Genomic DNA, 12,568 nt, shown 5'->3' on the forward strand with positions numbered 1-12,568 from the left:
GATAATATCAATGTATGTACAGTTAGGGTGAGTTCCCTCCCACCCCTCCTTTCTCCTCTCCCCGTCAATCATTCCTTGAGGCAGCCAATAGGCGCGCGGGCTCCTCCCCCTCCCCTCGCTCCCCGTGCTGCTGGGCCACGCCCCCCCCCGAGGAGCGCCGCCAATCGGAAGCCTCCTCGGCTGTGCGGCGGGGAGGGAGGGGGCGTGGCGGCTGTTGCCGTGGCGACGGCGGGAGAGCGGGCTTGTGCCCGGATGTTGCCTGGCTTCGGCTGGGCCGGCTCCCAAGATGGCGGCGGCGCGGCGAGGGGCGCCCTGAGAGGAACCGGGAGGCGGCGAGGAGGAGGAGGAGGAAGGGAGGCCGCCGCGCGGACCCGGGAGCGAGAGAGAAGGCAGGCAGCGGGGAAGGGGCGCGGAATTGGAAGCGGGTGAGGGGGGGGAGTGTTCTCGGGGGTGGCCCACCTTGCGGGGTTGTTGTTGGCGGGGTTCATTTATCGACATTTCCGCTCTTCATATCCCACCTTGGCCCCCTCTCTTCTCGCCCCCCCCCACCGGGACGGGGTTCAAATCCTCCTCCCTGTTTTTATCCTCGCCACAGCCCTGCCAGGTAGGCCAGTGAGGGAGGGAGTGAGGGGGCGCCAGGGCTGAAGTGGGGGAGGGTGTCAGGATTTGAACCCTGGTCTCCCCCCCCCCGCCAGGTCTTAGCTAGGCCATGCACCCTGTGCAGGTAAAGGACAGGTAAGCGATGCCCCCCAAGGTCAAAAACACTGCCCCCCCACGGTGAGCTTCATGGCTGGGTCGGGATTTGAACCCTGGTCTCTCCCAGATCTTAGCTAAGCCATGCACCAGGGAAAGGACAGGTACCATGGAAAGGACAGGTACCAGGGAAAGGACAGGTACCAGGGAAAGGACAGGTAAGAATCAAATCAAATTTTATTAAACGGTCACAGACCAGATTAACTCGTACAGCTAGTCAGCAAAGCATAACACCGGGAAAAAACAAAGGACAATTTCCATACAGATTAGGCCATAACAGCAATTTAAAATTAGACAGCATAAATAAAATTAAGTATTTGCCTTCGCCTGCGTATTGGCATTGGAAAGCTCTTGTTTCAGGTAAGAAATGCAGTCATAATAGTAGCAGCCATTCGCATCCCACCCTCTGCTCCAGGAAGCTCAAGTTGCCCCCCCCCCATTTTATCCTCACAATAATCCTCCGTTGGAGGAGGGTAAGTGGTGGCCCCCCAAGGTCACCCCCCACCCCCTGAGCTTCATGGCTGGGTGGGGATTTGAACCCTGGTCTCCCAGGTCTTAGCTAAGCCATGCACCCAGTGTAGTTAAAGGACAGGTAAGAAATGCAGTCAGAATAGTAGCAGCCATTCACATCCCATCCTCTGCTCCAAGGAGCTCAAGTTGCCCCCCCCCCCTATTTTATCCTCGCAATAACCCTCCGAGGTAGGATGGGAGGGAGGGTAAGCTGATAGCTTACAAGTCACAATGACTGTCTTCTGTCTCCCCCCCACCCCCCTCAGTTATGAAACTCTCTTATTATGGGTTGACTTGGGGTGAATTTTCTCCAAGGGGCTCTAATTGGTGTACATAGTTCTCCCCCTTCAATCCCCACAACAACCCTGCGAGGTAGGTTAGGCTGAGAGGCAGTGACTGGCCTCCCAGGTCACCCCCCCTTGGTGAGCTTCATGGCTTGGGGGCGGGATTTGAACCCTGGTCTCTCCCAGGTCTGACGCTCTAACCACTAAACCAGCGCCGGTTCTTTCTGGGGCGTGGAAGGGCAGCGGGATTTGAGGGGTACCAAGGGGCTGGGCTGGGATTTGTGGAAGGGGGATTTGTGAGAAGCAGCAGAATGTGTGTGTTGGGTGAAGATCACTGGGTTGGAATTCAGTGGGGGGGGTTGTCCTTGGGGGAGAAAGGGGGTGCGATGGGGGATCCTGGGGGGATGGGGACGAGGGGAGGGTTCTACTGACTCGTTTGTGGCATTCGTTAGCTGCCTTTTCCAGCTGAAGCTGAACATTAAGCCCACGTTCATAAAATGATAAAATGCAATGGGAAAGAAGGAACTGCAGTGAAGCCATTTCGTCATCAATATGTACTGGGGGGAACACCACCACCTGGGAGAGGCAGGAGGCAAGGCCCCAAGGGCCATCTTAAAGAAGAAAAGGTATTGTCTTGATGACAGGCCTGCAGTGAAGGGGCCACACACACACACACACCTGCGAGTGGGGAGAGGTGTTGTCCAGGCGCAGTGCTGCAGCTAAAAAGTCCTTGCCCCGTGCCAACCCCAACCTCTGGCAATCTCGGCTGAGGACCTTAACACATGAGCTGCTCCCTATAGGGAAAGGGGTCTCTTTTTCTTTATTTAATTTCAACACCACCCTTCATCTGAGGGGGCCGCAGGGTGGTTTACAATACAAAACACACAAAAATACACAACGTAATGACAAACAAAACAATGCCCCCACAACCAAAACACAGAATATTGTAGGGATGGCTGCAACAGCTGCTAGAGGGGAGATGAAGCGAGGGCTGCTTGGGGTGGACAAGTCACAATGACTGTCTTCTGTCTCCCCCCACCCCCCTCAGTTATGAAACTCTCTTATTATGGGTTGACTTGGGGTGAATTTTCTCCAAGGGGCTCTAATTGGTGTACATAGTTCTCCCCCTTCAATCCCCACAACAACCCTGTGAGGTAGGTTAGGCTGAGAGGCAGTGACTGGCCTCCCAGATCACCAAGTGAGCTTCATGGTTGAATGGGATATTGGAACCCTGGCCTCCCAGGTCCCACACCGGCACGCTTAACAACTAGACTACACTGTCTTTCTCTAGTTTCTTGCCATTAGACCTTTGTGACAGAACAGGCTATGCATCCGAAGAAATAATGCGAGCAGGTGAAGGTGGCTGTTTATGAGATAGTGTGGGCATGAAGGGTCAAGGGGGCAGGAGCAAGGAACCGTGGCATGTGGCTTATAAGAGTTTGGCACGTTCCCGATTCTCCCTCATTCTTTATTCCATAAACAGCATATGTTTTGTACTCACAGAAATGATCAGTCTGTATTTATTGAGCCTGAAATAATGTGCCAACAGTTTTCCGCCGCTGAAAATGGTAAAACACCCTTCTGCTACTTGGCAGAATTGGCCTTCTGCCGTTTCAAAGGCTGTCCTGCAACAGAAACCCTTGTCAACGGAGACAAATAACCACTGTCCAAAAAGCTGCCTGTGGTTATTATGAGCTGCGTATCCAAATTGAGTGAATGTATCAACTAGCCCAGGGGTCAGCAACTTTTTCAGCAGGGGGCCGGTCCACTGTCTCTCAGACCTTGTGGGGGGCCGGACTATATTTTGAAGGGGGAAAAAAGAATGAATTCCTATGCCCCACAAATAACCCAGAGATGCATTTTAAATAAAAGCACACATTCTGTTTATGTAAAAACACCAGGCAGGCCCCACAAATAACCCAGAGATGCATCTACTCATGTAAAAACATGCTGATTCCCGGACCATCCGCAGGCTGGATTTAGAAGCCGATTGGGCCGGATCCTGCCCCCACGACTTACCGTAGTTTGCCTACCCATGAACTAGCCAGAGTGGTGTTTGGAGAGCCCATCATAGCCTGAAGGTTGATCGGCGGGGGGCAAAGGACATTTCATGTGGGAAGGAATGCCACTTGAAAAAGCAGCAGTTTGGGCTGTGGCATTGCAACACAGCTTATTGCGAGACGAAACGGAACCTTATCCATAACACTTCTTCGCTCGTTTCATTGGGTGGGGCGGTATCCAGGGGGGCACCTCTGCCAGAGTGGCTGTAATCTCTTGGGATGGAGCTTGCATGAGCTGACCCCTTTTTCCTATCGTCCATTGAGCAGATGTCTCCAACAGGCGATTTCTAAATCTCCTTCAATTAGCTAGAGTGGAAATGCCTCTAATTGCTGGGAAGTGAAATGCAAGTGAAAATATAAAAGTGAAGCAAGCCTTGGCCTCTGCCCACCCAGAGACGTTTCTGTTTATGCAGGAGGGTGCCGACCAGTCCCCTTTGGTGGATGTGCTTGAAAAGTATCGCCTTTCTCTAAAAGCATATTGATTGGGGGACGTGCTTCCGGAGGCTTTTCTCTTGGCAGAGTTGCTTCTTCTGATTGATACATCTCGTCAAAATGGACAGGGCGCTGGCTTGTAATTCACTTAGGAAGGGCAATTAATACATCTGGTGTGACGATCAAAGCTCTGCAGCAACACTCAGAGCGAGTGTGTTGTGTTGTTGTAGTTACAGACACCAGCAAGCAGGCTTCTCTTTGCCAAATGTGCAGCCCTGGGGATGTTCCACAGTTGTGGGGCAGCCGTTGTAAAATTTCCAGGCTGGGAGTGCAGCAAATCCAGGAGGTCCTTATCTAATCTTTTGGCTTGTGACAGAGCTAATTTGGTTTGGGATGGGGGTGTTCCTCTATCATCTGCAAAAGCTTTTTTTGTTTTGTTTTTCTTTGGAGTGGAGCGATTCCCCTTTTGGTTGCTTTGGATTTGCACTTCCTACAGCAGCCCACAAGCCACATTCATTTCTTCAAGTGTTTGTATGTGGTTCACACGCACCTGGAGAATCCATTACTGTAACATAATGCAATAACAGTAAACTCAGATCTCTGAGTGCTGGTCCTTGTGTGTCCAAAATGGCACCATCCATGCAAAAGAAGGCGGTATCAGAAGGCTTTGGAATACATGAAGGGCAGGGAGAGGAGGCGAAACAGCCAGTAAGATCTGAGCGTATTCAATTCCATGAGATGCTGGCTCACTGCTTAGAGGTGAGGGAATGGAGTATCCTGGAGCAGGGCATAGCTGGCTAGGGCCCTCAGTAGGGACACTCCATACAGCAGTGCAGTCATACCGCGGGTTGAATGTGCTTCAGGTTGAGCGCTTTCGGGTTGCACTCCGTGGCAACCCGGAAGTAACAGAGTGCAGAAGCGGCAAAACGCGACATGTGCAGACATGCCATCACGTCTTACGTTCCATTCAGGATGCAAACGGGGCTCCAGAACGGATCCCGTTCGCATCCTGAGGTACCACTGTATATTGTTTTAATTCTAGCTCTTATGGTTACAGAAATGTAACTTGAGAAACAGACTTGGGGAAATAGGATCCAGCCCAAGGGCCAAATCCTTATCTCCCCCATGGGCCAAGCGTCCGAAATGTAACTTGTCAGCAGTGTGCAATCAATATTTGTACCCTTGTTTTTCAGAAGAGCTCAGAAGGGGTGTTTTAACCATTAGCCAAGAGAGTGTCACTTGCCCAGGGCCACCCTCTCTGTCTGGCAGCTTAAGAGGAGTCTGGTTTGGGGTTTTCCTGATCCAAGCTCGGTGCTAGCTACTACACTAGCTGCTACCATCTATCATGGGATCTCTTGGACCTTGTGAGCTGAGCAAGTGATGGAAGAAATCTGCTCCCAATAAACCCTTGCTCAGAATAAAGAGGTGGCCTATGTGTTCAGGTAGCTCCTTATCAGATGCATTTCTGCAGGCTTGTTTACCCAGTTATGGATCAGATGCTGTCTCCAGTTAATTGGGGGAACAACCCCTGCCTGCACCAGTAAGGCATCCCAGGATGTCCCAGTCATGTAGCTTGACTGAGTGCTGTGTATTGTAGCTCTTTCACAAGGTCAGTGGGTTTCTCTACGAAACTGATTTCTATCCACCAGTAGAACTGATGCTGATACTGATTGTCCCATGATATATATGAGATGGATGACGCAAAATTGTGTTTGTCTAGGTCTGTAGTAAAAGCGAGTCTAGTCTTGCCAGGAGTTGATTGTCTTCCAGCGCATTTTAACCTCTTTTACCCCTTGGACATGCCAACCAAAAGAGAGGTTTGTTGCAGGGGGTTGTGTCTCATGATAATAACTAACCATGGAAGAAATACAAAAGCACTCTCAAAATGTTTCACGAAATTGACAAACCCTCCGATGCAAAAAGCAGATCTGTAGCTCTTGGCCCCTTCTGGCAAGCTGACACTGTTGTGTATAATAACTAGCTTGGAACCACTTCAAAGGAGGAGAGGATCTCTCAGCAAGGAAGCAACCAAAGGAGAACCCAGGGAAACTGAAGACGAAACCATTTGTAAACCTGGCAATAGTCCCTAAGGCATGTGGCACAATTGCAAATTCTTCATGAGGGGGAGGAAGAATTATTTGGCTTTGAAATGTTTGCCGTTGGAGTTGCCTCTCTACAAATGGTGAGGGCTAGAAACTTGCTGCTTTAAACAAGATGAGAACTAGAATTCTCAGGGTCTAATGAACCCTGGGGCAAAAGAGCCCTGGGGGGTGAGCTGTGATTCTTACTGGGTATCTACAAATTGCCGTTTGCTGGAAACCCCCAGCTGCAAGGTTGGAGGGGGAAGAGATGTGATTGACTCTGGCAACGCGAAAGAATGCTTTCAATATGAAGCACCAAACAAGGCCTGAAAGCTAGCCAAGAAGCAGCTTTCTCTTGCCAGCGAAAACATTAACTAATCCCAGCAACATTTTAAAGAAAATGCTCAACTTCTGGTAACGGAACAAACCTGCTGGATGAATAAATATATTGTTCTTTGCCTCTTACAACTCTGGCTGGGGATAAAAAGACTTGTGGAAATAAGACTCCGGAAGCATCGTTGTTGAGTTCAGGAAGCGGACTGCATGTAGGCAGTGGGAGGAGAGGGGCCTGGCTATGCACAAGGTGGTCCTGTCTTGTATTACCCCAAAGTTCTGGTCATTCAGACTCCCTGCTGTACTACTGCATTTCCCCAAATCTCCCAATGTCCTCTCTTTAAAAGATGCTGCTTGCATTGGCCACAAAGATTTGAATGAAAATTCTGCTTGAGCTTGTTCTTATGAGTAACTTCAGAACCAAACTCCTTGCCTATTCTTGATCAGAATATGGTTCGGTCTAGTCCACCTTTCCAACTCCTAGCAGAAACTTACAATCATGTGGTATATTCTGTGGTATATTGCCTCTGCATGAGGAGGCTCTCCTTTGTTGTCACAGGGGCTGGAGCCCCTCCCCATGGAAATAAGGTGGCAATGTTGGGGGTCTTTTAGTTTGTGGGGAGGAAAAGTGATAAAGGACTGGGTGGTCTGGGGGAAAAGGAAGTTTTCATCTGTCTCATAGTACCAGAGCCCAGGACCATCTGATGAGGAAGCTGAATGTTAAAAACATGGACTCTTCTGCCACAAGGTGTGGTGACAGCCAGAAAGTTGAATGGCTTTAAAAGGGGTTTAGCCCAATTTCTGGAGGATAAGGCTATTGGCGGGTGTGAGCCGCAGTGGCTGTGTTCTGCCTCCACCACCAGGAGTAGGAGGATTCTGAATCCCATTTGATGGGAATCCCAAGTGGGAAGAGCTGAGGTTGCTCTCAGGCCTTACTTATCACAGGGATCTGGTTGGCCACTGTGGGTAACATGATGCTTGACTAGGTGTAGATGAGACCTCTGCTCCATGAATTTATCTAATTTTTTTAAAACCAGAAGCATTTGCTTCCCTCTTAATGAATTCTGTGTGTAAAATTGTACTTAATATTTTCAACTGTTATATGTATAGCTTATTGTTGTAGGGAGCCCAAGAAGAAAGATCCCTGCCCTGAGATGCTTACGATCTAAAATTTGACCCCGGGGCATCGCTTACCTGGCACCTGTGATTATCAAGGGGGATATTGTTTGGTTTGTTGCTATGTATTTTTGTGGTTTTGTACTGTAAACCGCCCTGTGATCCTTCAGATGTCCTCTAAATTTCAGATAGTTGTTTATTTCTTTGACATCTGATGGGAGGGCGTTCCACAGGGCAGGCACCACTACCGAGAAGGCCCTCTGCCTAGTTCCCTGTAACTTCGCTTCTTGCAGTGAGGGAACCGCCAGAAGGCCCTTGGAGCTGGACCTCAGTGTCCAGGCAGAACGATGGGGGTGGAGACGCTCCTTCAGGTATACTGGGCTGATGCTGTTTAGGGCTTTAAAGGTCAGCACCAACACTTTGAATTGTGCTCGGAAACGTACGGGGAGCCCATGTAGGTGTAACCAAGTGCAGCCTGTATGTAAAAAAAGGTCTGCTTTTTTAAAAAGTCTTCATGTTGAAACCTTGCTACTTGATTTTTGTCTTCTTTCAAATGAAAAATTTCATGGTTTTGAGTGGAAAGGAAGAGATGGGGGGGGAGGAGGAAGAGATATTTTTACATCTGAGTCGGAAGCCTCGTTATTTTGCAGAGCCTTATGCTCTAATTTTGAGTGCCTGAAGAACATATGGAAGACTGTCTCTTTGAACATCTATGCTCAAGGGGGGGGGAGTCTCCCATCTGTTCAGTGTACAGTTTGATGTGTTCATAGACTGGACAGGGTGGAAGCCTCTTGCCTGTGCCCTTTGTGCTATTCACAATTTCATGGATGCATATTGATAATGTGGTCGTATGGACAGCCAGGCATCTCAAAATCTGATACCCGGAAGCTTTAATTATTATTTTTTAAGGCTTGTGCTGCAAGGTGCCTAAGTTTAATTCTATCACCTTAAAAAGCCACTTCTGGTGTCTAGGAATAATTTTAGCGCTCTCTCTCTCTCTCTCACACACACACACACACACACATGTATATATATATTTAGAGTGACATTGAACTTGAATGGTATTACTTTGGTGACTTGCAGATGCAAATAGCCTGACATGTGGAAATGTGATAATTGGGCAGGGGAAGTAGACACAAGACAGATGGGGAGCCTGTTGTCTTAACACTGCAGGAGAACAAAGTAGCGTGGCTGCAATTTTAAGGCAGCAAACTCCGAATTGATTAAAAATGGAAGTACTCTGAGAATCCATTAGACTGTCTGTTGGTATGCCTGTACTTCCAACAATTTAAAGCCGCATTTTCTGCCAGAACGGCACTTGGAGTGGCATGCAACATGGCAGTGAAATAAAGCAGTAATAAAAAATTCACAAAACACCAACATAATCCTAAAAGCCAAAGACAGATATATGAAGCAGCAGCAGCAGTTAAGAACAGGGCACAGTCAGCCAGAAGGAATTCTTGAAAAAGAAGAAATGTTTTTGCCGGCTGTTGAACGGACAACAAGGAAAGATTTCCTGGGGAAGCAGGCTCTGCAGATGGAGTGGCACCACGAATGTATATGTTGAGCCCCTGTGTCTTCCAGCCACCCCAAATGTCTCTCTTGTCAATCTCAGAGAACGGGGCGGGATGTATGGGAGCAGGTGCTTCCTAAGGTACTCAGGACCCCGGCCATTTAGGACTTCAAAGCTCAAAACCTGCATATTAAATTACACCCAGGAGCAAATAAGCAGCCAGTGAAGCTTCCCTCTGAAAATCAGATAGTGTCCATACATGGCTTGTAAAACCTCAAGGCAGGTCTGAGGCTGGACGTGCTTGTGCAAGCTCTGATCGCCCGACCAAGCCCCACCTCCACATAACTAACGGATCTGTGTTACAGCTGGGAGCCAAGTTATCCTTTGACACTCTTGAGTAATTTATCTTCCGTGGGCTTTCAGGGGCTGGGAGAACAGGCAAGTTCAGGGTGGTGGTGGGGCTCTGCCCCCCTGCTCAGCGAACTTGTCCGCTGCCTCCAGTTTTGCCTGTTAGTGCGTCTCTGATCTTCTCTAGCCTGGTTTATTGGGGTTCCTCTTCCAGGGCATTTCGAAGGTCTGTTCTGAGCATCCATTATGGCACTGAATCAGTGCCGGGCTCTAGTAGCATGGCAGCCAGGTTTGAGCTCTGTGATCTGCTGGGATGCATTTGAGAATTCACTTCTAATGGTAAGCGGTAGAAAAATATTATTAAGTTAACTAAATGAACTGTATAGATTACATACCCCTAGCCTCGTCTTCTAGATGCTGTAGGTCTTGAAGCCAATTGGGTATCAGGCGGTTTTGTGAATGGATCCCCCAAATCCAAGGTCTCATTGCTGACTCTCTCTCTTCTCCACCCGCCCTGCAATGGTGTGGGCAGCACTCGAATGTTAATGGCTTGCCCATTTCTGCCGCGAATGACTTTTTTTGTTGCTGTTGTGCAAGAAATTTCCTGGCTACCCAACCTTGCCTCTTGCCCTTGAGTTCAACTGCACCTGCGTCTCTTAATAAAAGCAGATTTTCTCTGGCACAGAGGAATTTGCAAAGTGGAGTCAGGCAGTCTGCTTTTGAAAAACAACCGTTATGCATCGTCCTTGTGCAGCTGATATCTCCCAGCTTGCGCAAGGCTTTGCTCAGGATTTGGGCCTTGCTTTTCTCCAAGGTTTCCATAATTGTTAAGATGGAAGTGTGCTGCTTTAACTGTGCTCTTCTTCCTCCATCCCTCCCCCCACCCTCCTTTTCTCTCCAGGCTTAATGGGAACACACTCATTCAGGAAAGAAAAGAGAGGCAATTTCTGAACGCTTTGCTGATTTGGCTAATCCCAGATAGCTAATTCTCTTGTATGGGCCCAGTGAGGCAGGCTGCTGCGTAAGTCCCAAACACAGCTCAGCAGCAGCATTTGTGCACCCGCATTGGGGGGAAAAATATCTTTGTGCTGCTTTGCTTTCCTCCAAGGAAGAAAACCTCTGCTTTTTGCTGGCACCTGCTCCCTTTATGTGGCTTTAATGGGAGATTTCAGAACTAGGCAGAGAGGATATTAGGGGGGGCAGGAACCCCCAGCTCTCAGGGCCTTAGACTTCCATAATCCCACCCTTCTCATATTCCTCACCTTGTTGTTCTTTAACCCTTTTGAGTTGGCTCCTTGAAATAGCTGTGGTGTTCTGGTAGTTGGTGAAGCGCAGGGCAGCCTCCGTTCCCTTAAGAAGATTCCAAAAGGACAGACAGCTGTGTTGATCTATTATTTTGCTTACACCCACAGAGCAGGAACACTGAGCAGAAGGCCCAGTTTATTAGAATCAGCACAGCTGCATTCCTCAGCGTGATTCCCTGGGAGGGAGCGCCACTGATCTCAGAGGTGTTGACTCCTGGCTGGGAGAGCCAGGAGCCGCTGGGAGAGATCACCAGGAGGTTTGGGCTGGGTGTTCATCAGTATGCGGATGATACCCAGCTCTACCTCTCTTTTAAATCAGAACCAGTGAGGGCGGTGAAGGTCCTGTGTGAGTGTCTGGAAGCGGTTGGAGGATGGATGGCGGCTAACAGATTGAGGTTGAATCCTGACAAGACAGAAGTACTGTTTTTGGGGGACAGGAGGCGGGCAGGTGTGGAGGATTCCCTGGTCCTGAATGGGGTAACTGTGCCCCTGAAGGACCAGGTGCGCAGCCTGGGAGTCATTTTGGACTCACAGCTGTCCATGGAGGCACAGGTCAAATCTGTGTCCAGGGCAGCTGTTTACCAGCTCCATCTGGTACGTAGGCTGAGACCCTATCTGCCTGCGGACTGTCTCGCCAGAGTGGTGCATGCTCTGGTTATCTCCCGCTTGGACTACTGCAATGCACTCTACGTGGGGCTACCTTTGAAGGTGACTCGGAAACTACAACTAATCCAGAATGCGGCAGCTAGACTGGTGACTGGGGGCGGCCGCCAAGACCATATAACACCAGTCTTGAAAGACCTACATTGGCTCCCAGTACGTTTCCGAGCACAATTCAAAGTGTTGGTGCTGACCTTTAAAGCCCTAAACGGCCTCGGTCCAGTATACCTGAAGGAGCGTCTCCACCCCCATCATTCTGCCCGGACGCTGAGGTCCAGCGCCAAGGGCCTTCTGGCGGTTCCCTCATTGCGAGAAGCAAAGCTACAGGGAACCAGGCAGAGGGCCTTCTCGGTAGTGGCGCCCGCCCTGTGGAACGCCCTTCCAGCAGATGTCAAAGCGATAAACAACTACCTGACATTCAGAAGACATCTTAAGGCAGCCCTGTTCAGGGAAGTTTTTAACGTGTGATATTTTACTGTATTTTTGGTTTTTATGGAAGCTGCCCAGAGTGGCTGGGGAGGCCCAGCCAGATGGGCGGGGTATAAATAATAAATTATTATTATTATTATTATTATTATGAATCGGGTCAACTTGTAAAACACCTTAACAAAAGATACGCAGCCAGCTGAATTTCGGTCTCTAGCTTTTAACTGGATTTGCAGACCATCTTCCGAATAATTATTACTGTTTGAAATGCTGGCGTGAAGTTAGGAGCTGCATCAGGTAAAAGGAATGGACCCGACCTCTTTGTGATTGTTGCCTTCATTCTCAGGCTGCTTCTATGCTAATTTGTCTGTCTGTCACGCAATTAAACTGGAAAGTTTCATTATCCCTTTATTTGTTTCCCAGTAACTGTAGTGCTTGTGCAGGTGAGTTCATTGCTCCTGCTCTAGATAAAAGCCCAGAAGGATCTGCACTTCTCTGCATTTCCCCTCCTCCACTTCACCAGTGATTGAAGCACCATCTCTTGTGCAAGCTGCTCTTGGAAATAAAATGCTGCAGAGGGGGAACTTCTTCCTTTCGAGCCAGTTGCATCTGAGAGATGCACACTTAAGCTCAGGAACTGCAGAGGAAAAGGAAGCTCAAACCTCCCTCTCATGTGATTAAAGGTACAGTGGTACCTTGGGTTACATACGCTTCAGGTTACATACGCTTCAGGTTACAGACTCTGCTA

The 12,568-nt window shown here is 49.1% G+C and overlaps 1 protein-coding gene across 2 annotated transcripts in view; it reads left to right on the forward strand.

Annotated features, from left to right (window-relative positions):
- Nucleotides 1–269: 269 nt before the first annotated feature.
- Nucleotides 270–12,568, forward strand: part of PAK4 (p21 (RAC1) activated kinase 4) — an 83,111-nt gene continuing 70,812 nt past the window's right edge. For both annotated transcript variants that reach the window (XM_083627188.1, XM_083627191.1), the window contains exon 1: nt 270–389. The gene's annotated coding sequence lies outside the window, so the exon portion shown is untranslated. The remainder of the gene's footprint in view (nt 390–12,568) is intronic.

This window comes from Podarcis filfolensis (genome assembly GCF_964270895.1).
Source record: "Podarcis filfolensis genome assembly, chromosome: 8".
Classification (NCBI taxonomy): domain Eukaryota; kingdom Metazoa; phylum Chordata; class Lepidosauria; order Squamata; family Lacertidae; genus Podarcis; species Podarcis filfolensis.